General features: G+C 41.8%; 1 long non-coding RNA gene across 1 annotated transcript; it reads right to left on the bottom strand.

The window, feature by feature from the left end:
* Window positions 1–12,230: 12,230 nt before the first annotated feature.
* LOC113024126 (uncharacterized) lies at window positions 12,231–12,871 on the bottom strand. Its single transcript, XR_003272637.1, has 2 exons — window positions 12,598–12,871; window positions 12,231–12,500 (listed from the first exon to the last, which is right to left on the bottom strand). It is a non-coding gene; the product is annotated as an uncharacterized LOC113024126 (long non-coding RNA).
* Between the last annotated feature and the right edge of the window lie 14,360 nt (window positions 12,872–27,231).

Raw genomic sequence — 27,231 nt, 5'->3', positions numbered from 1 at the left:
CAAAAACTGCAATCAAGCATTTGTGATAACTGGCAATGTGTATTTACACACTTTTTTTCTTAAGCCATTCACAGGTGGACTTGCTGTTTTATACCATTGTCCTGCTGCAGAACAAAAGTGAACACGAACAGATGGCCAGACATTCTCCTTCAGGATGTTTTGGTAGACAGCAGAATTCATGGTTCCATTTACTACCTCAAGTCTTCCAGGCCCCGAGGCAGCAAAGGAGCCCCAAACCATCACACTACCACCACCATATTTTACTGCTGGTATGATGTTCCTTTTCTGAAATGCTATGTTACTTTTACATCAGATCTAATGTGACATACACCTTCCAAGGAGTTCAACTTTTGTCTCGTCAGCCCACAGAGTATTTTCCCAAGTACTGAGGATCAGCAAGATGTTTTCTGGCAAATGTGAGACAAGCCTTTGTGGTTTTTTTGGTCAGCAGCGGTTTTGTCCTTGAACTCTCTCATTGATGCCACTTTTGACCAGACTGTTTCTTATTTTTTAATCATGAACTCGGACCTTAACTGAGACATGTAAACCTGTGGTTCTTTAATCTTGATCTGGGTTCTTTTGTGACCTCCTGGATGACTTGTCAGTGTGCTTTTGGTAGGGCGATCACTCCTGGGAAGGTTCATCACTGTTCCAAGATTTCTCCATTTGCATATAATGACCCATGTTGTGTTACTTTTTGATCTCTTTTAGCTTGCTTCACTTTGTCTGACAGGTTATATATAAGTGATTTCTTGATTCAACAGGTTTGCCAGCAGACCTGTTGAATCAGGTCTGAGTGTGTTTAGTGAAACTGAACTCAGCACTACAAAAATGTGGTTAATCACATTTAACTCATGATTGACCAACAGGGGTGTGGGGCAGTTTACTTTTTCACATGTGAACAGGTAGGTTTGAATAGCTTTTCTTCTTTAATTAATGAAATCATGATTTAAAAACTGCATTTTGTATTTACGCAGGTTATCTTGGTTATCTTTTTGATATTGAAATGTCTTTAGTGATCTGAAACATGTAGGTGTGACAAACATGTAAAGCACTGGGAAACCAGGAAGGGGGGGAGACACTTTTTCACACCACTGTATATATGAAGTTTAACTTTGGCAAAAGATTTTAGTGCCTACTGCAGATTCTCTGTTAATTCCAATAGTGTATTAGGCTATTGATAGTCCACGCTGATTTGTTCAGTTTAATGTAAAATTAGCTCATACATGCATTGCATCTGTAACAGTCCTTGCAACCTTGAATATTTCTAGTATGAACACATCTGCAAGTGTTCCACTAGAGTAAACAATTCATTTTAAAGGATAATGAATGAAGAAAACTTTAAACATGGCATCACGGATGAATTTAGATTTTCTCACTGGACTATGTGTCAATGTTTTTTTTTCCAGACAGGCAGAGTACAGCTCCTTTAACTACTGCCAAGACTGCTGGCACATGAAGAACTGAACACCAAACCAAAACAAAACACATAAAAGCAGCTTGTTTCATCCATACTAAAAATGAATACTTTTGAACTTAGTTCAGTCTCACACTTTCTTCCTTTACCTGCATTCTGCTTTTATATGGATGTTGCCCAGTCCAGTGCCTTTTCTTCTATTTTTTGAGGTACCTAAAGTTTGGATGTTGGATTAACTCAGCAACATGGATGTTAGCAACAAATGAATGAATAAAAAAATATTCCAATATTCCCCAAAAATTCCATATATGCTTTAATATGACCAACACACTAAAAGGCTTGCCTCCTATTACTTTTTTTTTTATGCATGATCTAATGCAAACCATGGTGCAGAATATAGGGTTAGAAATATACATTTCAGAAAGGCACATATGTGTAGTGTCAGCATCTGAGTCAAAAAAAACGAATTCATATAAACATTTCTGAGCTGCATGTGCATGTGTTGCAATATAAATGTTTTAAATACGCACATTTTTGAGAGAATAGAATCTCATTGATTCTGTGGCTATGATACATGAGCACCCCCCTACTGAAAGGTTTGTTCCAGTCTACCATTCAACAAAGGATAAGTAGTTAGGACTATCGATAGACACTTAAAGCTCACTCAAACTTGTAAGCAAGATTTTAAGTATTAATTTATCTCATTTATAGTTGAAGGACATCGAGAAAAAACATAATTTGGGGATTGATTCTGTGACTGTCAAATTTGAACATGTTTAATAAAAAAACTTTTTGAAATTCATATCTCAAGACGTGAACTCCAGAAAATCACCAACAGTCTCCATCGGATCTTGCTGTTTGTTTTCTCAGCCCTGTTGGCAGTTTATACTGTGAATCCATTATACACTGTGTAACCCTCAAGCCTTGAAGATCAGCCGAACCCGCTTCATTGTTATTGTTATATTTAGTTTTTAAATACTAACTTTGTTGGGATACAATCCTGTAAAATCTTAAACATACGCTAACGTTGTATCATTAAAACTGTAAAGAATAAAGCACTTTCAGTTTTTAATTTCCATTTTATGTGGGAATATGGATGGATATAGTACTCTCTGTTATACTTATGTCATTTCACCACTGATCAAATTTCATGTTTAATATAAAAATATTATAAAATGTTTTTTAATCACAAAATGATATTAAGAAGAATACTTCGCAGGGATTCAAATACTCACCCTATAAATTAGATTATTTTTTCCCACAAATCACATGTTATCTAAAATATCACTATAGTGACCATCGTTACTGAAACTAGATGACAAACCTATTAGTTCTGTGAACATTACTTCAGTGTGTGTTTCTGCACCAGGTTCACTCTTTCTTATCAAACTTCGCTAAGAGTATATTATACAGCTGCATGCAATACCATGTACAAATGGTATTGCACCACATTACCTACAATGTCTTGCAATTTATTGCAATCTATCATCCCAGTTATTACAACACATCATAAATAGGAGCCTCATTGGGAGATGGATGTAAGTGAAGTGGCGTGTCACTGGGGTTTCAAAATCACAGGAAGCAGGTATGAAAGGAATACGAACACTGTGTTGAGACGCCAACTTAAAGCATTAAGGGTGTTTACACTAATGGTGATTTAATCTTCCTTTTATTTTTTTGCTTTTACTCTGCCTTCTTTTCCATTGAGGTGTTCCATCTTTTTAATGTTCACTATAACTCTTTTGCCACCTATAAATCTCCTTTTCAGGGTGTTCATTTTCCCCCATTGCAGCCATTTCTTTTGTATTTTCACTGCTTACTCTTTGTTCTTTGCTTTGAAATTGTTACCACAATGCTTTTTTTGAACAGTTAAAGTGGCACTGATTCACAGTTCTCAACACCTGCTTTTTCAGCCAGCACTTTAACTTCTTTTTGTACTTTTGGCATTCTATATCACCCCTCATGGGTCTTCGTGTTTAATTATTTTATTACTTTCTACCGCATTGCCCCCTTTTTTAATCTTTCATCTTTATTCTGCTGTTTTTGGAGCCACCTCTTATTCACACTAACACGTTGTTGTTTTCCACTTCCCTTCTTCACAGCCGTGTTGTGCCGACACGAAAGTACAAATCTTGTTCACTGTCTCTTTTGCTATTTTACTTCCTTCACCTGGCTGTATCCCATGGCAGAGCTGGCAAAGCACAGAACAGAGGAGACAGCGTTAAACAGTGTCATCTGCCAACCCATCCAGCCCACGAAGCTTCATTGTAGTGTGTTGTGAGTACGTGCATGTTTGTGTCTATGGATGCATGTACAGTATTTGTGGCTACAAATATTTTTTGAGGTACAAACTATTCTTTGTGTATGATCAAATCTGTGCATGCACAGATGTATGCAATCTAACAACAACAGCTCATTGATGTGCCATCTTTTGAAATGTTCGAGTAGTGGCACACTGAGACTGTTTAACTGAGAGGGCCCTTGGCTTTGAACACTGACAGCCCTCTGGCTGGCTGTCTCTGCCATACAGTGGCGGTCGTTCAAAAGTCACCATCTTGATTGGCAAATCAAAGGCATCTACCGCCAAGTGCTGTACTGCAGATACATTTCACACTGAAGTTCTCTCCTATATTAAGCAAAGACCCACAAGGCAAGGGTGTGACAAAGAATTTTGTGAAGAGACCGTGGGTGGAACTGAATGTTCTAAGGATTCACATTTATTTTTCATATATGATGAAAATCTGATGTCTTGGCAACTACTAATTTTCCAAAACATTTCCAAGAGTTGATTAAAACATCGCTGTAATTTTCTCCCAGATGATGGCTTGAGTGTTACCAGTGGTGTCATTATGATGCAGAACAACTGGAGGTCATGACCTTGGAAATTGCATACATGAAAAGCATCTTCAGAGACCGCCATGGATTTCATTTAATATGCACTGCAATCCATAGCTTGATACTATTAATACCCATTCACTCTCCATTCTGCAAATCATCTATTTAGTGTAGGGTGGTGGTGGGGGTGGGGGAGCGGTCTGAGAGCATTATTGTGATTTGAGTAATGCTTTCCGAATTAAGGATGGGAATAGAGGCAGAGACGGTGAGAGAGAGACAGGAATAAAGTGAGGAGTAAGAGAAGCAGAGAACAACTGCACTAAGGTAAAGGATAGAGAGATGAGTGCGCAGAAAGTGTAGGGAATCAGTGGTGGTGGGGTGAAGGGGACAAGGGAAAATAGAGGGGGATTGAAATCCTCCTGGGATGCACACAGAGAGGAAACACTTAAGATGACTCAATTCATCACAATCACTGCTACAAAAGAGAGAGAGAGGGAGAGAAATGAAGGCAAGAGATGCAAAAGAGAGCAAGACTATGTACTGCAATACATTAGTAAGACTAGAGTAAGTGTATAAAGAGGCCGTAGAAATATTGACAGGGCTGGGGGATGTGGGACTCAGTGTGAGGCTCCTCTAATATTAAATTTTGTTACTAGGAATTAAGTAGTAGCTTTATTATGTTGCCTACTGGTGGTGGTCAGAGGGCCCGGTGGCGCCAGTGTCCGGCAGCCTCGCCTCTGTCAGTGCGTCCCAGGGTGGCTGTGGCTACAATGTAACTTGCCATCACCAGTGTGTGAATGTGTGTGTGAATGGGTGGGTGACTGGATGTGTAAAGCGCTTTGGGGTCCTTAGGGACTAGTAAAGCGCTATATAAATACAGGCCATTTATTAGGGACACACGACAACTTAGAGTGATTCTGACAATTAAATTTTTCCTCCACTGTGCATTGCAGTAGTTGGCAATACTGTCAGTGAAACACAATAAGGCACTTATCTACTTGTTGTTTTACAGTAAACATGGACACAGAAATATCCCAATTTTTGATCTACATTTGATTTTGCACAAATTCCGCAAAAAATGGTAGAATGTGCTTCTGTATCTTGCCTGTATAAAAATCAAAAATGTAAATCAATAAGACTGTTCATAGGATACATGCTTATTAGTCATTAATTTTGACATTTTTACACATTATTACACCTCTTAAACAGACACCAGGTTAGGCTGCCCAAATCACCTTTTCTTGTAGAGAATATTAAGACTAAGCTATTTAATTTAGAAGGAATACAGAAAACACTTCAGTTAAAAAATAATCTTGAAAAAAATCTTAAGCTTCTTTTGATTCTCTTTGCATATGCTTTGGTAAGAAGATGTTATTTATTTTGCGCTGAGAGAGAGTACATAAGCTTTGGCATAATGTCTTTTCTAATACTAAAATATATATATATGTAGCCTGGCTAAATTAACCAGCCCAGAACACAGATTATCTTTGGGGTTCTTTTAATCTGAATGATAAAGTAAGTGCTCAGAAGAAAATAACAAGGTTGTAAAAATAAAGAAATAAAATTGTTACAGACAGCTCCTATCCAGTAACAGCTTTGTGCTCTGGTAACCCACTGCTACTGCAGGTTATTTCCCCAACTTTATCAGCATCTGGAACTCAAGGACATCTAGCGTCATTTCGTGTCTGATATAAACCCAAACATAAATAAAACAAAACTTAGCAGTGCAAAAATAACTGTAGTGGCTTCTCCTGCATAGATACAGAGCCAAGATTAAACAGTTAACACGGTACATTTCCCTCTTACCCACAGAGATAGTATAATACAAGTGTGAACTCAAATACATACAGTGCATTAATCCAGCAGAAAACGGAATATGGATCCCTCTGAGACGAACGGCGAAGTTGGTGGCAGCTACTCCTGGTGCCTTAACTGTTGCACACTTTGCGTTCAAAACAGATCACGCAGCGAAAAAAGGCATTGCACACCCACATAACACCAATGCAAGCTAGCACTCGTGCATGTCTCCGTAGATCCCCATGATCCCTTCCGCTCTCAGAGGTACCCCAAAAGAAAAACAGTGCCATCCAGTGGCATGTCCCATAATATCGAACTTCCACCCGGCTACATACTCCCCTGCTTAAGAGTCAACGTCCCCGGTGACTCAATTGGTATATCTCAACTCATGCACTGCTTCCTTAAAGAGAGCAGTACCCAAATTAGTCAACAACTGAGACAGTACCTCAGGGCTCAAGGTGATGGCATGACATGCTGATACAGGGACATGGTAAGGGTTTGAATGCACTCCAGCATTAGCTCTTTTACTCCGACGGGGCACTGGTGTTGGTGGAATGACCCCAATATCCCTGTTAGTTTCAGTAGCAACTGTCTCTGGTGTGGACACCTGCTCAGAGTCAGATGGTACAGTAACACGAGCATCATCAGTGTTTACAGACTCAGAAATGTCACTGCTTTGAACTGCTTCATCAGACCCCTGCTCTGCACTTGGGTATGAGGTTTCTCCGAACAACACATACTCAGGATCTGGATCTGAACAGCCTGTTTTCTCTTCTGTCCTAGGACTCACTACCACAGGGGATTCATTATTTTTCTTTTTCCTGGGTGCAGGAATTGGGCCAATACAAGGTCTAAGGTTAGCTCTGTGAACCCGTTTTACTGGCCCACCCTCCACCGGCTCCACTGCATGTGTGCTGCCCTGGACTTCGACAACCCTATAAACCACAGGGCTCCAGGCGTCCTGAATTTTGTTCCTGCCTTGGGGCCAGTGTCGCAGATAAACTAACTGACCTACTTCAACAGGGGGGCAATAGACTCGGGTTTTGTCCAGCTCAAGCCTTTCCGCTGCTTTCTGCTCCGTGTACTGCCTTGCTCTGTTATGTGCTTCATTTAAGCGCTGCTGATGCACAACCAGCCAGTCATGTCTCTTATCAAGCACCTGCTCCTGCCCCAGTAAAGCATCTACAGGAAGGTGGGGGTGCACTCCAAACATGAGGTAATACGGCGAGTGCCCTGTGGTGGCATGGGGAGTCACATTGTACGCATAGACCAATTCTGGCAAATACTCAGGCCAACGGCGTTTCTTGTCAGGTGGGAGGGTACGCAATAGGTCATGAAGTGTCCTATTGAAACGTTCACATTGTGCATTACCTTGGGGATGATGTGGTGTAGTACGGCTTTTTTTAACCCCATATAACTTGCACAGTTCCTGAATCACATCACTTTCAAAATTTCTGCCCTGATCAGAATGTAACCTCTCTGGTACGCCATACCTCATGAACCACTCTCTAAGCAAAATCTTAGCAGTTGTATCAGCTTTCTGGTCGCGTGTGGGGAAAGCTTGTGTGAACTTGGTGAAAACATCTGTAACCACCAACACATTTTCCCGTCCATCTGAGGCTGGCTCCAACATGCTAAAATCTACTGCAACCACTTCAAGAGGTCTAGTGGCCAAAAAAGGCTTGACAGGGGCATGAATCTTGGGCTGTGGCAACTTAGTAAGCACACATCTGTAGCATTTCTTAATCCACTGGTCCACTTCTTCATACATACCAACCCAAAAACATCTCTGTCTTAACAGATTCTGGGTCCGCTCCACCCCCTGATGCCCCATCTGATCATGCACACTCCCCAGTACAGCTTCCTTTAAACAAGCTGGCAAAAGGAGCTGCTGACACCTCCCCAAATGTCCATCCTCAATGACCCGATACAACAATCCCTCCAACTCCATGATACGTGACCACTGCCGGAGCAGAGAGATCACAGACTTAGCCAAACCTCTCCTCTGCTGGTGTGTGGGTTTCTTCTTTTTGTCCCAAAACTGCCTAAAGGACTTGATAGTAGGGTCAGAGCACTGAAACTGTCGCAACTCTTCCTTAGAATACCCTGGCAGAGTGGGTGTATTCCCTTGGGAATCAGTAAAATGGGTGTCTTGCTCAACTGCTGTGACCCGGGCCTGCCTCACCTGACAACATTTTACACCTGCACTTACTAAGTCCAGGCCTAGCGTTGTCCCTCTGCTGACAAGGTTACAGATGGATATGCATCCATCAAACTCCTCCTCATCTCCTGCAGGCTGGGGCTCCCCTGCTAATGGCTGTCTAGAGAGGGTATCGGCTGCTGTGTTACACCGACCAGGACGATACTGCACCTCAAAGTCAAATGGCGCTAACTGGGCAACCCAGCGCTGTTCAATGGCTCCCAGCTTTGCTGAGTTCAGGTGGCAGAGGGGGTTGTTATCTGTCACAACTGTGAATTTGGAGCCTAAGAGATACCCCCTAAACTTCTCAGACACAGCCCATTTAAGGGCGAGGAGCTCTAATTTCATGCTGCTATAGTTTCTGTCATTTCTCTCTGCATTTCTCAACCTTCGGCTGGCGTATGCTATAACACGTTTCCTGCCACCCTGCACCTGATAAAGAACTGCTCCCAGTCCTAAACTGCTGGCATCCGTCTCAACAACAAATGGCAGTGAGAAATCAGCATAAGCAAGTAGGGGGGCACTCGTGAGCTTCTCTTTCAGCTGTTCAAATGACTCTTGACAAGATGGCGTCCACACACTTTCCAGCAAGTTTTTATATTTAGCTGGACTGTCCTCCTTGCCCCATGCATTAATCAGATCATGCAAAGGACCTGCCAGCTGCGAAAATCCATGGAGAAATCTCCTGTAATAACTGCAAAAACCCAGGAAGGATCTCAGCTCTTTAACTGTGGTGGGTACTGGCCACTGCCTCACTGCAGCTATCTTGTCTGGGTCCGTACCTATCCCTTCAGCTGAGATCTGGTGACCCAAAAAGCGTACACTAGATTGGAGAAAATGACATTTCTCCACCTTAACCTTCAGCCCAGTTTCCCTGAGTCTCTGCAACACTGTCTGAAGACGTGTCAAATGGTCTTCAAAAGTTGATGAGTAGACTAATATGTCATCTAGGTACACGAGCATGATCTGAAGGATTAAGTCACTCATAGTGGCCTGCATGAGTCTTTGGAAAGTGGCTGGACCGTTACACACACCAAAGGGCAATCTGGTATATTCAAACAACCCAAATGGGGTTGTAAAAGCAGTCTTGTGCCTGTCTCTTTCGTGAACTGCCACTTGATGATAGCCACTTGCCAGGTCGATAGTCGAGAAAAACCTTGCACCATGTAATGCATCAAAGGATTCATCTATACGGGGCAAAGGAAAGGCATCACGTCTGGTCTTGGCATTTAGCCGCCTGTAATCGACACATAACCTCAAGCTGTTGTCTGTCTTCCTCACCAGCACAATGGGCGATGCATAGGCACTAGTGCTTTCTTTGATCACACCCTTTTTCAGAAGCTGGGTTATGTGTTCTCGCACCTCTTTGTACTGTGTTGGAGGTATCCGTCGGTAGGCCTGAGTGACCGGGACATCATCGACTAGGTGTATCTCATGACTGATCTTCTCTGTATAACCTAGATCTTCATCCTTGAAAGCAAAAACATCTGCATACTGAGCCAAAAGTGCAGCTAATTTGGTCTGTTCCTCTTGGGAGCCACTAATGCTCAGCTTCTCTATCAGCAATTTCAGTTCACCATCAGATTCTTTAGCCCCTTCCTTATTCAGTGACACTTCCTCATGGTCAGCAGAGATACGATTAAACTGCACCTCAGCTGCATTTTCAACACACTCCACTACAGTAAGCATACCAAGTCTGGTCCGGGGAGCCAACCACACATCTTCCTGAGAGAAGTTCACAACTTGAACTGGAAACACGTGCCTGTCAGTTTCAACAAGAGTAGGAACAACAACCAAACCACTGGGAACGAGCGTGTTGGTTGGCTCAAGTAACATTAAGGTCTGGTCATCTGAAACTTTCCCAAGCCCTCTAGCAAATACTGTGGCCACGGATGATGCTGGCACGTGTACAGTATTTTTACCAGCTAACCGGGCGATGGATGACCTCTCTAATACTTCGCAGGCTTGCACCCTCTGAAAAGCTTCTCCCCAAGCAGCATTTAACTCTCCTCCGAGAGTTGAATCAAAACTAGCAATGGCTAGCTCCTTACATCTCTTTATTATGTTCATTCCAACAAGAACAGGGGGGGATCCCTCTAGTCTGCTGGCACCTTTTCCCACCTGCTGTTCCACATCATTTTCCTGCACCTTAACTTTAGCTGACATTAGCTCTTGGTCCTGTGGCCCTCCTGGTTCTGGGGCGGGGTCCCTGACTACCAAAAACCCACACTCCTGCGCTGTTAACCCCATGACCTGCACATCCAGCTCAATGTAACCTATATAAGGAATTGGCAATGAGTTAGCTGCAGTCAATTTAAGCCATTTAGCTGTAGGGGTTACATCATCATCTTCACCCATTAGGTGTTGTCGGAAAAATGCCTCTGAGATGGTGCTAACCTGGCTCCCTGTATCCAAAAGGGTTCTAGCCTTAATCCCTCCCACCTCAATTTCAACTTCAGGACATTTACCAACTGCTCTGTCAAAAAATCTCTCACAAGTTAGGGTCTTTGAGCCAGTAGTCTCCCCTCGAATTGCCCGGCTCTTGGCAACCGAGGTGGCTAGTTTCCCTGACCAGGTGCAGGAACAGAAACTGGAGAAGCTCCTTGCTTAAGGGTTTTGCACTCCCTAGCAATGTGTCCAACTCCCTTACACTTGAAACAGATGGGCTTCCCATCATCAGTGAACTGGAACTTTGATCTGGGAATCCCACGTTTAGGGGCCCTTTCTCCGGATGTAACACTCTCCCTAACCACACTGAGTAACTCCCCAATAGCCTTGCCCTGCTCAGAAACCACCTTAAGGATTTCATCTAGAGTTGCAGATGACCTATCTGGAGCTTCACGGGTACTCTGATCCCTTGCAACCGCACTGTCACTTAATATGGGCCTGCTCTTGGCAACTCTGGTGCCACTAGGTTTTTCTTCCATCGACCAAGCAATTGCTTCCTGACGTACATCAAAAAGCGTAGACTCTGGCTTTTCCCTCACCATCTTGCGAAGCTCCCTTCGCAGAGTGGAGTCTCTTACTCCCTCCACAAACTGGTCTCTAACTGCCATCTTTGTGTCTCGTACTGCATCAGGCCTTTGTTTAAGGGCTAAGCGGAGGATCTGGGACAGAGCGTGTGAGTACTCAAAGAAATCTTCACCTTCTAGCTGGAAACGGCTAAAAAAGGTTTGCAGTAACTGTGCTACACTGCGCCTCTCACCATAAGCTTCTCTGAGAAAACAAAATATTTCTTCGGGTTCAATTTGCTCTCCCCCAGTACATAACTTGATCTCTTCAAGTGCAGAACCCCTGAGGAGGGAAAAAATGAAGTCAACCTGATCATCATTACCCAAGCCTCTAGTTCTGATACCCCTCTGTACTTCATCAATAAACTCCTCTACAGAACGTCCATCTACGGTTGCATCCCCACTAAAGGGTTGAATAGGTCGCTCTCGCGGCAGATATACATATGACCTACTTGCCCCGTCACTCAAAGCAGTTATCCTGGCCATAGCCTGGTCATGTTTGTTACTCAGTTCTGACAATTTTGCCTGAAGCTCAGTGACAGGGTCCCTTGCGGTGGCCCCCGCCAAACCCTGGTCATCGTCACTGTTTGTGTCTGACATAATGAAATGTCTGTGTCCAGATTAGTCTTTGGTCAAGATGCAGAAATTGCCTTAGCAGTCTATTCAGCTAGGTGCCACTGATGTCCTCTTCTCCTCTGGAAAGAATCCTTCCCTCGATCGAAATCACCCTCTTCTGGAAAGACTGGCCACTGCTCCTCTGCACACCTCTGGTATGGCCTCAATCGTCCGATCCTTTCCAATCCCTCGCGTCGCAGGTGACCACCACTACAGTTATTTCTTGCACCGTAAAATAACCTACTTAAACGGAAACCCATAAAAAACAAAATCGCTGAGCTGCCACTTTTGCAGATACCCCACTCCTGGTACCAAATTGTGTAGCCTGGCTAAATTAACCAGCCCAGAACACAGATTATCTTTGGGGTTCTTTTAATCTGAATGATAAAGTAAGTGCTCAGAAGAAAATAACAAGGTTGTAAAAATAAAGAAATAAAATTGTTACAGACAGCTCCTATCCAGTAACAGCTTTGTGCTCTGGTAACCCACTGCTACTGCAGGTTATTTCCCCAACTTTATCAGCATCTGGAACTCAAGGACATCTAGCGTCATTTCGTGTCTGATATAAACCCAAACATAAATAAAACAAAACTTAGCAGTGCAAAAATAACTGTAGTGGCTTCTCCTGCATAGATACAGAGCCAAGATTAAACAGTTAACACGGTACATTTCCCTCTTACCCACAGAGATAGTATAATACAAGTGTGAACTCAAATACATACAGTGCATTAATCCAGCAGAAAACGGAATATGGATCCCTCTGAGACGAACGGCGAAGTTGGTGGCAGCTACTCCTGGTGCCTTAACTGTTGCACACTTTGCGTTCAAAACAGATCACGCAGCGAAAAAAGGCATTGCACACCCACATAACACCAATGCAAGCTAGCACTCGTGCATGTCTCCGTAGATCCCCATGATCCCTTCCGCTCTCAGAGGTACCCCAAAAGAAAAACAGTGCCATCCAGTGGCATGTCCCATAATATCGAACTTCCACCCGGCTACATATATATATATATATATATATATATATATATATATATATTCTAATAGCACATTGGCAGGTGTGTCTGAAAGACACCCACACTAACTGTGTTGTCTGTTAACTGTCATTTACATTTCTCTATTGTACAATCAGTCATGTAAATGGTTACTGAGATTGGCATCACTGTCAGCGAACTGAGTTCTTGATGCAACTTTTCAGAATACATTGTGTTTTGTGTCTTTTATACACTGAGTTCTTCACGCACCCCTGGCATCTCAGGAACTAAAGTAGATTCTTTAGTAATATTTGGCAATAATGTCCCCAAAACAAGAAAAATCCATATTATTAATGTAAATGTAACAAATGTTAGTATTAGCTTTAAATGAATATCCGCAGACCAACATGTTCACATTGTAATGAAAGACATAAAGAAATGGCATTGTTGCATTTCTTGTGGAGGTTTAGAGCTGCAATGGTTAGCATTCTGTCCTCACAACAATTCTCACCTGCTGACTGGGACCTTTCTGTTTGGGGTTTGTGTGTTTGATCTGTGCCTGTGCTGAGTTTCTCACACAGTCCAAAGACCCACACATTACATTAATTAGTAATTCAAAATTGACTGTTGGTGTGAATGTGAGTGTGAATGATTGTCTGTTTCTCTGTGATATAGTGGCAAAGTAAAGGGTGTGTCATCCTCCTTCTGGCCCAGACTCAGCTTAAATAGGCTTCGGTCCTCCAGCAACCCTGAATAGGACAAACGATTAGGAAAACAGATGGATGAACTTCAGAAGTAATTTAGAACCATTAACCAGGGAATATTTGCTGTATTTTTATGTTGGATTTTGTGCTAAACTGGCTTTTTTGTTACCATGTGAGCACACATGATTAAGATATTTTGGAAAAGGTTGCATTAAAACATTGTGCAATGTCTAACAAGCACTCCTTGTTCTGAGTCCAAATCACAACCAATAGCCATTAAGATGCATTACTTCTATGCTTATTTTTGTTCAGCCTTGAAAACAAAGGTTTATAACAATTCATGCATATTTGTACCAGCTCTCGTTTTTTAATTTAATTTTTTTTTTTGGTAAAACTACAAGGACACTAGTTCTCCAAAAACACATTGTTTTGCTCAGCTTCTCATTTAAAACCTCCTAAGCTCCAGCGCCCCGAAGATTCCATTTTATCGTCTGTAGAACAAGCTCGGCTATATAAGTATTGCAATGTGTGATATCCACAGAAGCCTCAGAATCTTAGCTAAGCCGCAAAAAAAGAAAATAAGTATGTTTGACTTTTTATAAACAATAACGTCATTTTGCGTTAAAAATCAAGTGGATTTTTTTGCCTTGCAACTTCTGATTGGTGAAACTGACGTAAACATGGCAATGTTAACATGATTCTGTTGGCTCGAATGATTAAAAAGAGGGGTCAATGATGCAAATCAGCCAATAGAAGCCGAAGTTACTGGCATTCAGAGTTTAAAGGGTTAAGGGACATTTCCAGAAGTTGATTAAGCACAGGAAAAAAAGGCCCAATGTACCTGAGTGTATGTTCAATTCTTCAAAAAATATTAAAAAAAAACAACATTTTTAAGCATCTAAATAAACTTAAATCATTTCTGCTGTCCAACACCTAAGAAATTTCAACTGCCAGATGGTGCCAAAATGGGCTAAATGTCAAAATGCCTTGCTATCTTGCATTAAAAGTGCATACATCTTTGCACAGATAATGTTCATATGTTTATTACAGATTTTCTGGAGTTTATTGCATACTGAAGCATATTTTCAAAGTTGTTATATCCAATAAAATCCAAAAATAAATGTGGAAAAAAATTACTTGATTTTCCTCTGTTCCAGCCTCAGTAACTTTAACACAGTAACATCTGATTTAATATTTATACATCTGATGAAATCTCAGTGTTGCCTTCATTTTGATACCGAAATTGTTTATAAAGAGTTTGTAATTGCAGAGGAATGCTCTATTTATTTTGGGCATGTCATTTTCGAGCAGGAACCTCAGAAAGACCCTTGGGCCTCAACTGGTTTTAAGTAAGGAAATTAGCATTGAAGAATGCATGTTATAGGAATACTGGCGGTATCCAGACGGCAAGTTGGTGTCACGTAAACCAAAGGTTTGGACACAATTTGCAGAACTTTATAAGCCAAACAACACAGATTTAAACCTATTCTAAAACTTCAACTGCTGCTTAGCTTTTGGAAGAGCAACAGTCCCTCAGGGCCTTAACTCTCAAGGTCACTGCAAAGTTTTATTCTGTGGAAAATCAGTGAAGGCAGATTTGCTTTCAAAAGACTGTCTTATGAAAATGTTAACATCAAAGAGGGCTTCGCTTAAAAATAAATGCTATCTAATTAAATGTCAAGTTCATACCCTGCCTTTTATGGACAAATCATACTATTCTTAACATAACAGAAGGACTTATACAGCATGTATGAGTTTCAAAGATATTTGACTGCAGATATTTTGCAGGCAAAACATGCCTGAACTCATGTTTATGAGGACACAGTATTGTGAATTTCAAACCAAAGGCGGAAAGAAAAATCATCTATAATAAACCACATTCACTCCCGAGAGAAGGCTCCCTCTGCCTCTCACACATGAAGTGTAATGTCGATAGAATGAAAATTGAAAGAATGACAGGCAGGTGACGAGGTTCATCCACCAATCTCAGATTAGCTTTATTAAAAATGTACCAAGGACAAATGGAAGACAGGCCTTGGATCTCTCTTGAGTGAAGATGAACTCTGAAAGGCAGGAGCTGTCTTTCAGGCTTGGACACCACAGGATGTGCATTCACACATATACGCAAACATGAGAGGGAAAACTGTCTCAGCATACATTCTTTGAGAGGCAAAATGTGCCAAAGAGAGTTAGAGATGAAAAAGAGGTGAGGGAAGGAAAGGCAGGGAGTCCCAGAGTGAGATTGTGTGTGTGTGTGTGTCTTTGTGTGAATGTGGGTATGATGGCATTCCAGAGAGGTTAATTGGAGGTTGTGGCGTGATGATATGATTCAGAGAGATCATTAGCATTCCAGAGCTAAATATTAATGATGAAAGTGCTCAACTTCAGCCGAAGGAACACAGTGGTATTGCAGGTTAGCGCCCAAAGCCAGAGTCGGAGGAATAGAAATGCAAAATATTCAGAACTAAGAAGTATAAGCCATAAATGTTTTACATCAACATTAACATAATTTGATGGAGGCTTTTTGTCTGCACACAGTGGGTGGCACTTAAAGTCAAGTCTTACCAGGGTAAATTAGAGAAGGAGCCTTGCTTAATCACTGCACATTTGGTAATGAAGTCATAAATTGCTCCCCACTTTTTTTTTTTTTTTTAGGAACAAGGAGGCAGACGTCAGACAATAGTCCCTGAGGAGATGATGGAGCGGGTCAATGCTGGGCTCAGATCTACCCCCCGGCCCAATCCCTTTTTGTCCCCCATAAACCCCCCACCAGAGCAGCCAAAGGTTCGCCATCGAGCCCCGCCCTCAACAGAGCAATCGAAGTCACATTGCCCAGCCTCGCCCCCCTTAGTTCCTCCTTACCACCTTCATGCTCTGTCTCCGCAGTCTGATGTGTGATGTGTGGAGGGTCCGGGCTGCAAGGATTATGGCAGTGGTGACTTTTCCCAGGAGAAGCTGGGACCCTGTTTACTAGAAGGTTTTAAAATCTCTATACTTTCAGGTGACAGAAGGAGACATGTGGCCTGGTCAAAACACAGAGAGCTGCACTCTAAAAGATCTTTAAACATAGTAAACATACCTTGTGTGCCACAGACTGCTCCCAAACACGAGGGGACAAGTAATGCCTCTAAAACACTTAAGTTGGCTTTATTAAACGTTAGATCTTTAGCTGGGAAAACATTTTTAATTAATGATTTAATCACTGAGCACAGCCTTGATTTTATGTTTTTAACTGAAACTTGGTTGGACCAAAATAACAGTGGAGCTGTTCTCATCGAGACGACCCCTCCTAACTACAGTTTTATCAGTGAGGCCAGGGTGAACTGGAGAGGAGGAGGGGTTGCTGTCTTATTTAATGAATCATTTCAATGTAAGCAGCTATCTCCTGGAAGTTTTCAGTCTTTTGAATATGTGGCTTTACAGCTGAAGGCCCCATCCAAAGTTGTGTTTCTTAATGTTTACAGGCCTCCCAAATACTGCACAGACTTTTTTAATGACCTCAGTGAACTGCTGTCTGTGATCTGTGTTGATTTCGACTGTGTAATTATTGTTGGGGATTTTAACATCCATGTGGACAACCCTCAGGACAAAGGGACTAAAGACCTGAGTAACATTCTGGGCAACTTTGGGCTGACTCAGCATGTAACAGAGGCCACACATAATAGAGGACACACTCTTGACCTACTGATCTCCAAGAGCCTGAGCATTTCAAAGGTTACTGTATCTGATGTGGGCCTGTCTGATCATTACTGTGTTTTCTTTGAAAGTAAAATCTCAGCCCACACAAATATATCAACAGCAGTGATCACAAAACGGTGTATAACTGAAGACAGTAGTGAGATCTTTAACCAGGTCTTCCCATTAACACCTGACCTGTCCAGAGGTTCAGTCAATGAGCTCGTCAATAGCTTCAATGCAAAAATGTTAAATGTAATGGATACAATTCCTCCCATTAAGGTGAAGGTTATCTCTGGAAGGAAAAAGTCTCCATGGAGAAACTCCACACTAGTAAAAAATGAAAAAAGAGAGTGTAGGAAAGCTGAGCGCAAATGGAGAAAAACAAACCTCCAGGTTCATTATGACATCTATAAAGAGAAACTTCACAATTATAATTTACAACTGAGGAGTGCAAGAAGGTCCTACTTCTCTGACATCATCACTAAAAACAGCCATAATGCTCGGGTCTGATTTTCTACAGTTGACAGGCTAACAAACCCTCCTGTGCCAGTCGCAGCTGAACTTCATTCAACCATGGCCTGCAATGACTTTACCAAATTCTTCACAGAAAAGATCCAAAAGATTAGACAAGCAATTGGTACATCAACAGCAGATCCAGGATATGTACTGTGTCCACCGAAAAACTGTTTAAACACCATCAAACAGTTTCACCCTATTAACAGCAAAAACCTGGAGGACATCTTAGGTCAACTGAACTCCTCCTCTTGCTGTTTAGATGTCCTGCCAACAAGTTTTTTCAAAAAAGGTCTCAAAGACTTTGGAGTCAGACATGTTACAGATCGTCAACTTTTCTTTAATGTCAGGTGTGTTTCCAGAACCACTAAAAACTGCTTTAATAAAACCTATACTGAAAAAGGACAATCTTGACAAGACACAAATGAACAACTACAGGTTGTTCTCAAATCGATCTCAAATCTCCCATTTTTAAGTAAGATCATTGAAAAAGCAGTTTCTCAACAGCTCAGTTACTTCTTAACACAGAATAATTGCTATGATGCCTTCCAGTCAGGTTTTAGACAGAACCACAGCACTGAAACTGCTCTGACCAAAGTGTTTAATGACATATGTCTGAACACAGACAGTGGAAAAATGTCAGTCTTAGTTTTACTGGATCTCAGTGCAGCATTTGATACAGTTGACCACAACATATTACTCAAACGACTGGAGAACTGGGCAGGTCTTTCAGGAACTGTACTAAACTGGTTCAAAACATACTTAGAAAACAGGAAATACTTTGTATCAATAGGTAACTTCACATCTGAGAAGACAAGTATCACATGTGGAGTTCCCCAAGGTTCCATCTTGGGACCCCCTCTGTTTAACATTTACATGCTCCCACTGGCACAGATTATAAAGAACAACAAAATAAACTATCATAGCTATGCAGATGACACACAAATATATATCACAATGTCACCAGGAGTCCGAGGCCCTGTACAGGCTCTTGGTAAATGCATTGAGGAAATTAATGACTGGTTGTGCCACAATTTTCTCCAGCTAAACAAAAACAAAACTGAAGTAATAGTCTTTGGCGCCAAAGAAAAACGATTACAGGTCACCAGAGAACTTCAATCTATACACCTAAAAACCACAAACCAGGCGAGAAATTTGGGTGTAGTGATGGATGCAGACCTAAACTTAGAAAAACACATTAAGACAATAACAAAATCAGCTTACTATCACCTCAAGAATATATCAAGGATAAAAGATTTGATGCCTCAACAGGACCTGGAAAAACTAGTCCATGCATTCATCTTTAGTAGGCTTGATTACTTTAACAGCATCTTTACAGGTCTACCTAAAAAATCAGTCAGACAACTACAGCTCATTCAGAACTCTGCTGCTCGAGTCCTCACTAAGACCAAAAAAGTGGACCACATCAGTCCAGCTCTGAGGTCTTTACACTGGCTGCCTGTCTGTCAGAGGATAGACTTTAAAGTTCTGATGCTGGTCTATAAAGCTCTGAATGGTTTAGGACCAAAATACATCAGTGACCTCCTGACCCAGTATGAACCTTCCAGATCCCTCAGGTCATCTGGATCCGGTCTTTTATCAGTTCCCAGAGTCAGAACCAGACACGGAGAAGCTGCATTCAGCTTTTATGCTCCTTATATCTGGAACAAACTCCCAGAAAGCCTCAGATCAGCTGAAACACTCAGTTTATTTAAATCCAGGTTGAAGACTCACCTGTTCTCAGCTGCATTTGAATAAAGCACCAAATCCACATTTTTAAGCTTAAATTTCAAAACTAACGTTTTAACTACTGATTTTATCTATTGTTCTGATTTTATCTGTTTTGATTTTATATACTGTTTTGTTTGTTTGTTTGTTAATTAGTTAGTTAGTTTGTTTGCTTGTTTTAATCAATTTTAAACAATGCTTTTCATTTGTTTTTGTTTCTAATGTCTCTGTAAAGCACTTTGAATCACCTTGTTGTTGAATTGTGCTATACAAATAAACTTGCCTTGCCTTGCCTTGCCTTACTATAAACTTTGAACAGGCCGATGTTGTACATGATGGATATTGAGCTACAAAACGTCCTGGGAGCCTCAGTGCCACTGACAGATAGAGCACCGAGGTAATTAATCATAAGCACCAAGATCAAAGTTCCTCTCTAGGAGCTCCTGTGGCTGGAACTTTTTTGTCTTTTCCTTGCATGACCATGCACTTACAAGCATGCAAATAAACAGACTCACCTGCACGCAAGAACATACACACACACACACTTCACAAAAAACCCGAGCAACCTGTTCTGCATTGTGGGTTATTTATGGCTGTATGGTGAGGGCCCAGGTCTTTGAATGTGTTCAGAGACATGCGAACTACAGTAAGTGGCTTTGAAATCCATAGTGGCACAGTATTAAAGAATTTCTCCTATTAGTGAGCTGGCAAATGCTCACCGGAATGAAGACAGCTTACATGAATCACAGCAGTTACTCACTGTGCGTGCATCTGTGTATATGTGTCATACACACATATGTGTGTGTATCTGTTTGACTGTGTCTGTGTCTATTCCAGAAAGTCCTTTTAAAAGGGAATCTAGGAGGATGGAAGAAAGGATTGGAGGAAAAAGGCATTACTCTTGAGGAAGCAACACAGGAGCAGATCTACAAAACTATTAATCTCTTCTTCTCCCTCTGCTCCCCTTAGCCGCCTCTTTCTATCTCTACCCTCTTTCTCCTCCTGCTTCTCTTCTTCTCCTATCTCCTCTTTTTCTCCAGAGCCCTCCTCTGCATTTATTTCATTAATCCAACTCTCCTATCCCTTTCCCTCTCTCACAGCTGCTCCATCTATTACTTTCACTTTACATCTCCTAACTCTGCTCCGTCTCTCCTATGCATTCCCTCCCACCCTTTATCGCTCTTTGTCTCCATCATGACTTGCCTCAGTCATTCCCTCCCTCCCTCCCTCCCTCCCTTCCTCCACCATGTCCATATTTCACAGTTTCCCTCCTCCTTTTGACCTCATCTCCTCTTAGTTTAATCTTTGTTTTTCTCAATCTTTTAGTCTCTTATTCACTGTCTCTCTCTGGCACTTTCGATCTCTTGCTCTTTCACCCTCTTTCTTTTTCCGTCTGTCTCTGTACGCCCTTCCCTCTCAAGTCTCTCTCATCCTTTCTCTCTCTCTCCGCTGCTCTAACCCACTTCTGCACTGCCACTCTGCTGTACGTTGCAGAGATTCAGACCTCAGTCTTGCATGTGGTCAGGTTTTCAAAGCCACAGTTGCCACCACAGGTTGACATAAACACACAAGCAGACACATTAACTAGGTCTCACACTCATACACACTCTTTTAGCAGTCGCAGCTGCAGTGGTTCTGGCTCAATAGCTGAGGCTGCATGGGGGTTCCTTTGTGGGTGAGGAGCTCTACTGCAGCGACTCAATTTTCATCTTCTTTTTTCCCCCCACACTCTTCCTCCCCGTCTGTCTCCTCACCCCCCTTTTCGGCTTTCATTGCCTTATATGCCCCCACCTCTATTCATCAATCCCCATCCCTATCATTCACCAACCCTTTTTCCTTGCCCCTTTATTAACCCACTCTTTATGTTTTTGTCTTTTTTTACTGTACATGCAGCTGTCCTCTCCCACAGCAAACATACCTCTCCCAACCCTCACGTCTGCTGAAGCACAGCCCATTCTTTGGCGTCTTGAGTGGCAAAGCCCCTCCACCCCTATCCTCACATCCCCCACACCAAGGACCATACTCACCCTTGGCCCTATTGTCTGCAGAAAAGAGCACACCCCCTTATTATTCTTACTTTGCACCACCGCCCGTTGTCATGGGTGCACACACTCACATTCATCCTCATCACCTCCCTTTCCCCACCTCGGTACCCACACTTCCACTGGTTTCATGTGCACAAACATATGCATCAACACACACTGAGATGTTCTCTCTGCCCCCTCTAGTTTGGCTGCACACTACACTTCTACTCAGCCCAACAGTTGCAGTGCATCTCCAGCAATCCAGCCATGCGTTGACGTTCACTGGTGCTTTCTTATCTCCCAAAAGACTATTTCTACCTTCATGCCTCTTTCCACTCTTTTCCCCCTGACCACCTTCACCTTCTCCTCTTCTTCCATTTCACTGGTCCATTCTTCCTGCCTCCCGAAAAAGAGAAAATACCCCCCCCCCCCCCCCCCCCCCCAGATTCTTGACTCTTTCCCAACCTCTTTAATCCAATTCACATTGTATACAGCCATAGCTCTCTTACTCTATCCGTACTTCACCTCAAAAACGCACAATTGTTGCAGATTAATGAGATGTGTTTTTCTGTAATGTTTTTCTTTTTTCAAACATACACTCCCAACTTAATCTTCCCAACCACAGCAGAACCCTGAACGCTGACACTTCAGATCTCTTTTCTTTTTATCTGCGAAAATATATCCAGCCATTCTTACTTTTACAGCTTGATTTTATCCTATTTATTTTCATAGGATGTGAATCATTTCCTGGAAATATTAATGAAACACAAGCTGCTTGTGTTTTTAGTGAATCATCCCATCTCTCTATTTTTTGGCAGGAGAGAGTGCACATGCAAAACAAATATATGTAAACATTTGATATGAACACTAAATGGATGGAAACACTTACCTATGTAAATGTTGAATAAGAGGAGAAGAAAGGGCCAAACTGCACTACAGCCATTTATTCTGCTAGAGAACCCCAAAGCAAGACACTGACCTGCTTCCTGTTCACTTGCTGTTGGTTGCTATGAGGCAGAGTTTGAATTTTTTGGTAAACTTTTAAATTAAAGATGTAACTGGTCAAAGATTTTCTTTAATTAAAAAAAAATCCTAACAGTTAATAAATAAAATGAAAGTCAATACTTTTCCTTCCATTTCTTTTCCCCCTCTACAGATGCGGCTTGTTTGTCCCTATGTTGTGTCATCTTTCTCCCTTCTCCCCCTTCTTCCCCATCTCCTTATTCTCTTTGTCTCCCACTGTCTATTTTCCCTTTTCCTCCATACTTCCACCAGACACACACACTTCCTTTACCTCTGCAAGTGCTACATTATTAATTACTCTGCATTGGCCATACTGTTGAAAAAATGCACTCACAGTGACAAAGGCACAAAATATACTCAAACAATGCACACATACAGTACTCCTAAATTCACTTACATGGGATGACACAGGATGTGAATGTGCACAAATTTATTTTCCACCCGTTTTTCTTGTTGTTGTTGTTGTTGTTTTTGTAGTTTTATACACCATGCATATATTCTGTCTGATCTCATCATACATGTAAAGGTAAGCCCAAGGCAACTCCCCTCTGAGGCTTCAATGTTACGCTGGTAGTGATCACAGATTGGTTCCCATGTGCATCACTACATGTGCCTTCGTCTTTGTCTGTGTCTCTTTGTTTGATGTCTACCCTGCATGTGTGTGTGTGTGTGTATTTATGTGTGTTGTTTTGTTTTTCTATTTTTTCTCGCATGTGTCTGTACTTGTGAGGATGCAGTGTTAGCCTGTAACGGATGACGGATGCATATATCTTGTATAGTAAATGTCCTGAACTTTGTACTGAATGCTGACTTTTATTTACTGGGTTTGACTATAAATGAATTGTGGATTTAAACATTATATATTATAAGTGAGCCAGTTTGTATTTGAGCAAGTTACTTAAACTGTATTTACCTGAATGCACTGTGATTAGTTATGGAGATCTGCGATTTCCATGGCCTGTTAGCCAGACATGAGGGTTTGAATATGTGACAGATACACAGAATTAAAGCGTTGTATCCTCATTGGTCACAGGCATAATCTTAAGTCTTATGATTAGATATGGAGATATAGCTGAAATGCTTTCATTGCTTCAAGGGTTTAAAGCATGTGTCTTTCGGTCACAAGGGAGCATTTCTGTGTGGGCATGCGGGCACTCTTGTGTGCATAGGAACTGTTACTGCGCAACTTAAAAGTTCAGCAGCAGCTTTAGTGTTGTACTTTATAAAACTGTTTGATTTCACACAGCAACGTGAGCACGTTCATGCTAACCGCGTTATTGCCATTCAGCTGAAGAAACATGCGTGATACACAGGCAACACGAGACCCCACCCCCACATGCAAGACCCGAAGAAAATGTGAACACACCTAAAGAAATCATTAATATTTAAACAATTCCACCGAGACCCAGAGAAAAACACAGGACATGCAAGCTTGCTCTCTGAAGAATCCATCTGATTGACAGATAGGTTTGCCAGGGTGATCTAATGTCCTCACTTTCACCTCATTCCTTCCTCTTCTCTTTCCTTCACCCCTCTGAGAACGATAGAGCACTCCCTTAAATATAAATCAGTGGAATCACACCATGTCAGAAGACTAGCTCTCCCCTGTAGTCTCATCAACCACCAACATTGCCTGCCCACCACTCCATCTCCATCTGTCTGTCTCCTTGCTTTCTGCCTCCTTCTTTGGCCACCATCTACCTAAGTGTGTTTGTGACCACATTTATTTTATTAGAGGATCATGATTTCTGCTTACTAAGAGTGACTAGAGCAAAAGAGAGAAGTAAGATGTAAAACATGGTTACACCAGTAATTTATGCAAAGTATCAGGGAAGAACTGAGTGTTGACCCTCTCTCATGCAATGTTAAAGTGTGAAGAAAATACCCTGTAGCAAACTGAAAGAAATTTATTTTAGTAAAAAAATAGCAAAATAAAAACACATTTAATTACTGTATTCAGTTTTAGCATTTGCCAAAAGGTAATTTTTTTCAACTAGCATGACAAAGTTTTGTCACATATGTTTACTGCCATAATGTCTAAATTTTAGTGCCTGTTTGAATTTTTTCTTTTTTTTCTTCCCCTAGCATTGCAGTATAAACTGCCATGAGGTGACTGTTACTGTGATTTGATGCTAAATAAAATATAACTTGACTTTTTAACCTCCTAGGACCTGGCGTCCACATATATGGACATCACATTTTGGGTTGTCTAGACCAATATACTAAATTTTGCCCTACAAGGGGCTGATATCCACTTACGAGGACATTATACTGCTACTGTTCTATCGAAATTTAAAGTGAATGTCCTCATATGTGGATCTCAATTTTCTCAGAAACAAAAATCAGGTAAAAAAGAAAAAATCACCTAACTCTTTATTGTTAGTTGCTAGTGATGGGATTTTCCGGCTCTTTTCCGGCTCGGCTCATTAAAAAGAGCCGGCTCTTTCGGCTCCGAACTGGCTCTTTAGGTTGCTTTGTTGCTTTAATTAATTTATTATTAACAACAATATAAAATTATGCACAAAAGGAATTGCTAATGTAAAAAAAGTGGTTTTATTTATATATGTTTATATATAAATATATGCAGTGGCCCCTAGAGACAAAGCACGTACAAACTCCAAAACACATTTCTAGCGTTAAAGAAGTCCAGATGCTTTTCTATGCAAGCTCCTTTGACTACGATGACCTGGATGACTGAGAACCTTCACAGACATACACAATTGAAAGCATATGTGTATTGTTTGTGTATTTAGACACAAGCACTCATATACACTCAACAAAAATATAAACGCAACACCTTTGTTACTGCTCCCATTCCCCATGGGATGGACGTAGAGACCTAAAATTCATTCCAGATACACAATATAACCATCCCTCCCAAACAGTGGTCACAAATCAGTCCAAATGTGTGGTAGTGGGCACATCTGCTATATTGAGATAATCCATCCCACCTCACAGGTATGCCACATCAGGATGCTGATCTGACATCATGAGTAGTGCACAGGTGTACCTCAGACTGCCCACAACAAAAGGCCACCCTGGAATGTGCAGTTTTTTGCGCTATTGGGGGTCTGGGGACCCAGAACCGGTCAGTATCTGGTGTGACCACCATTTGCCTCATGCAGTGCAACACATCGTCGCATGGAGTCTATCAGATTGTCAATTGTGGCCTGTGGAATGTTGGTCCACTCCACTTCAATGGCTGTGCGAGGTTGTTGGATATTCGTGGGAACTGGTACACGCTGTCATATACGCCGGTCAAGCACATCCCGAACATGCTCAATGGGTGACATGTCCGGTGAGTATGCTGGCCATGCAAGAACTGGGACATTCTCAGCTGCCATCTGCCCTGAACAATGTGAACCATGATTCATCCGTGAAGCGCACACCTCTCCAACGTGCCAGACGCCATCGAATGTGAGCATTTGCCCACACAAGTCTGTTACGGTGACGAGCTGGAGTCAGGTCAAGACCCCGATGAGGACGACGGGCATGCAGTTGAGTGTCCCTGAGACGGTTTCTGACAGTTTGTGCAGAAATTGTTTGGTTGTGCAAACCAATTGTTCCAGCAGCTGTCTGGGTGGCTGGTCTCAGACGATCTTGGAGATGAACCTGCTGGATGTGGAGGTCCTGGGCTGGTGTGGTTACACGAGGTCTGCGGTTGTGAGGCCGGTTGGATGCGCTGCCATATTCTCTGGAGACGGCTTATGGTTGAGAAATGAACATTCAATGCACGGGCGACAGATCTGGTTGACATTCCTGCTGTCAGCATGCCGATTGCACGCTCCCTCATTGCTTGTGGCATCTGTGGCATTTTGCTGTGAGACAAAACTGCACATTCCAGGGTGGCCTTTTGTTGTGGGCAGTCTGAGGTACACCTGTGCACTACTCATGATGTCAGATCAGCATCCTGATGTGGCACACCTGTGAGGTAGGATGGATTATCTCAATATAGCAGATGTGCCCACTACCACACATTTGGACTGATTTGCGACCACTGTTTGGGAGGGATGGTTATATTGTGTATCTGGAATGAATTTTAGGTCTCTACGTCCATCCCATGGGGAATGGGAGCAGTAACAAAGGTGTTGCGTTTATATTTTTGTTGAGTGTATATTCAAATAATTTAAAAAAATGTTCATTTACCTGTTACTACCACACACCAAATCCGGTCATTGGTACTTGCTGGCTTGTGTAGCCACTAGGTAACAAAAGCTCAACACTGCGGCCTAGCATCCTGGTGCACTTCTGTGGAGTTTTTACGTGTTTTTGAAGTTTGCATGTACAAACTCCAAAACACTTACAAACTCCAAAACATACACATTCCAAAGCACGTACAAAACTCAAAAACACTTACTAACTCCAAAACACATGCAAACTCCAAAACACTTACAAATTCCAAAACACTTGCAAATTCCAAAACACTTACAAACTCCAAAACATACACATTCCAAAGCACGTACAAAACTCCAAAACACTTACTAACTCCAAAACACATGCAAACTCCAAAACACTTACAAATTCCAAAACACTTACAAACTCCAAAACATACACATTCCAAAGCACGTACAAAACTCCAAAACACTTACTAACTCCAAAACACATGCAAACTCCAAAACACTTACAAAATCCAGAACACTTGCAAATTCCAAAACACTTGCAAATTCCAAAACACCTACAAATTTCAAAACACATGCAAACTCCAAAAC

Source organism: Astatotilapia calliptera, chromosome 6, assembly GCF_900246225.1.
Source record: "Astatotilapia calliptera chromosome 6, fAstCal1.2, whole genome shotgun sequence".
Taxonomy (NCBI): domain Eukaryota; kingdom Metazoa; phylum Chordata; class Actinopteri; order Cichliformes; family Cichlidae; genus Astatotilapia; species Astatotilapia calliptera.
This window is presented reverse-complemented; position numbering and strand designations above follow the sequence as displayed.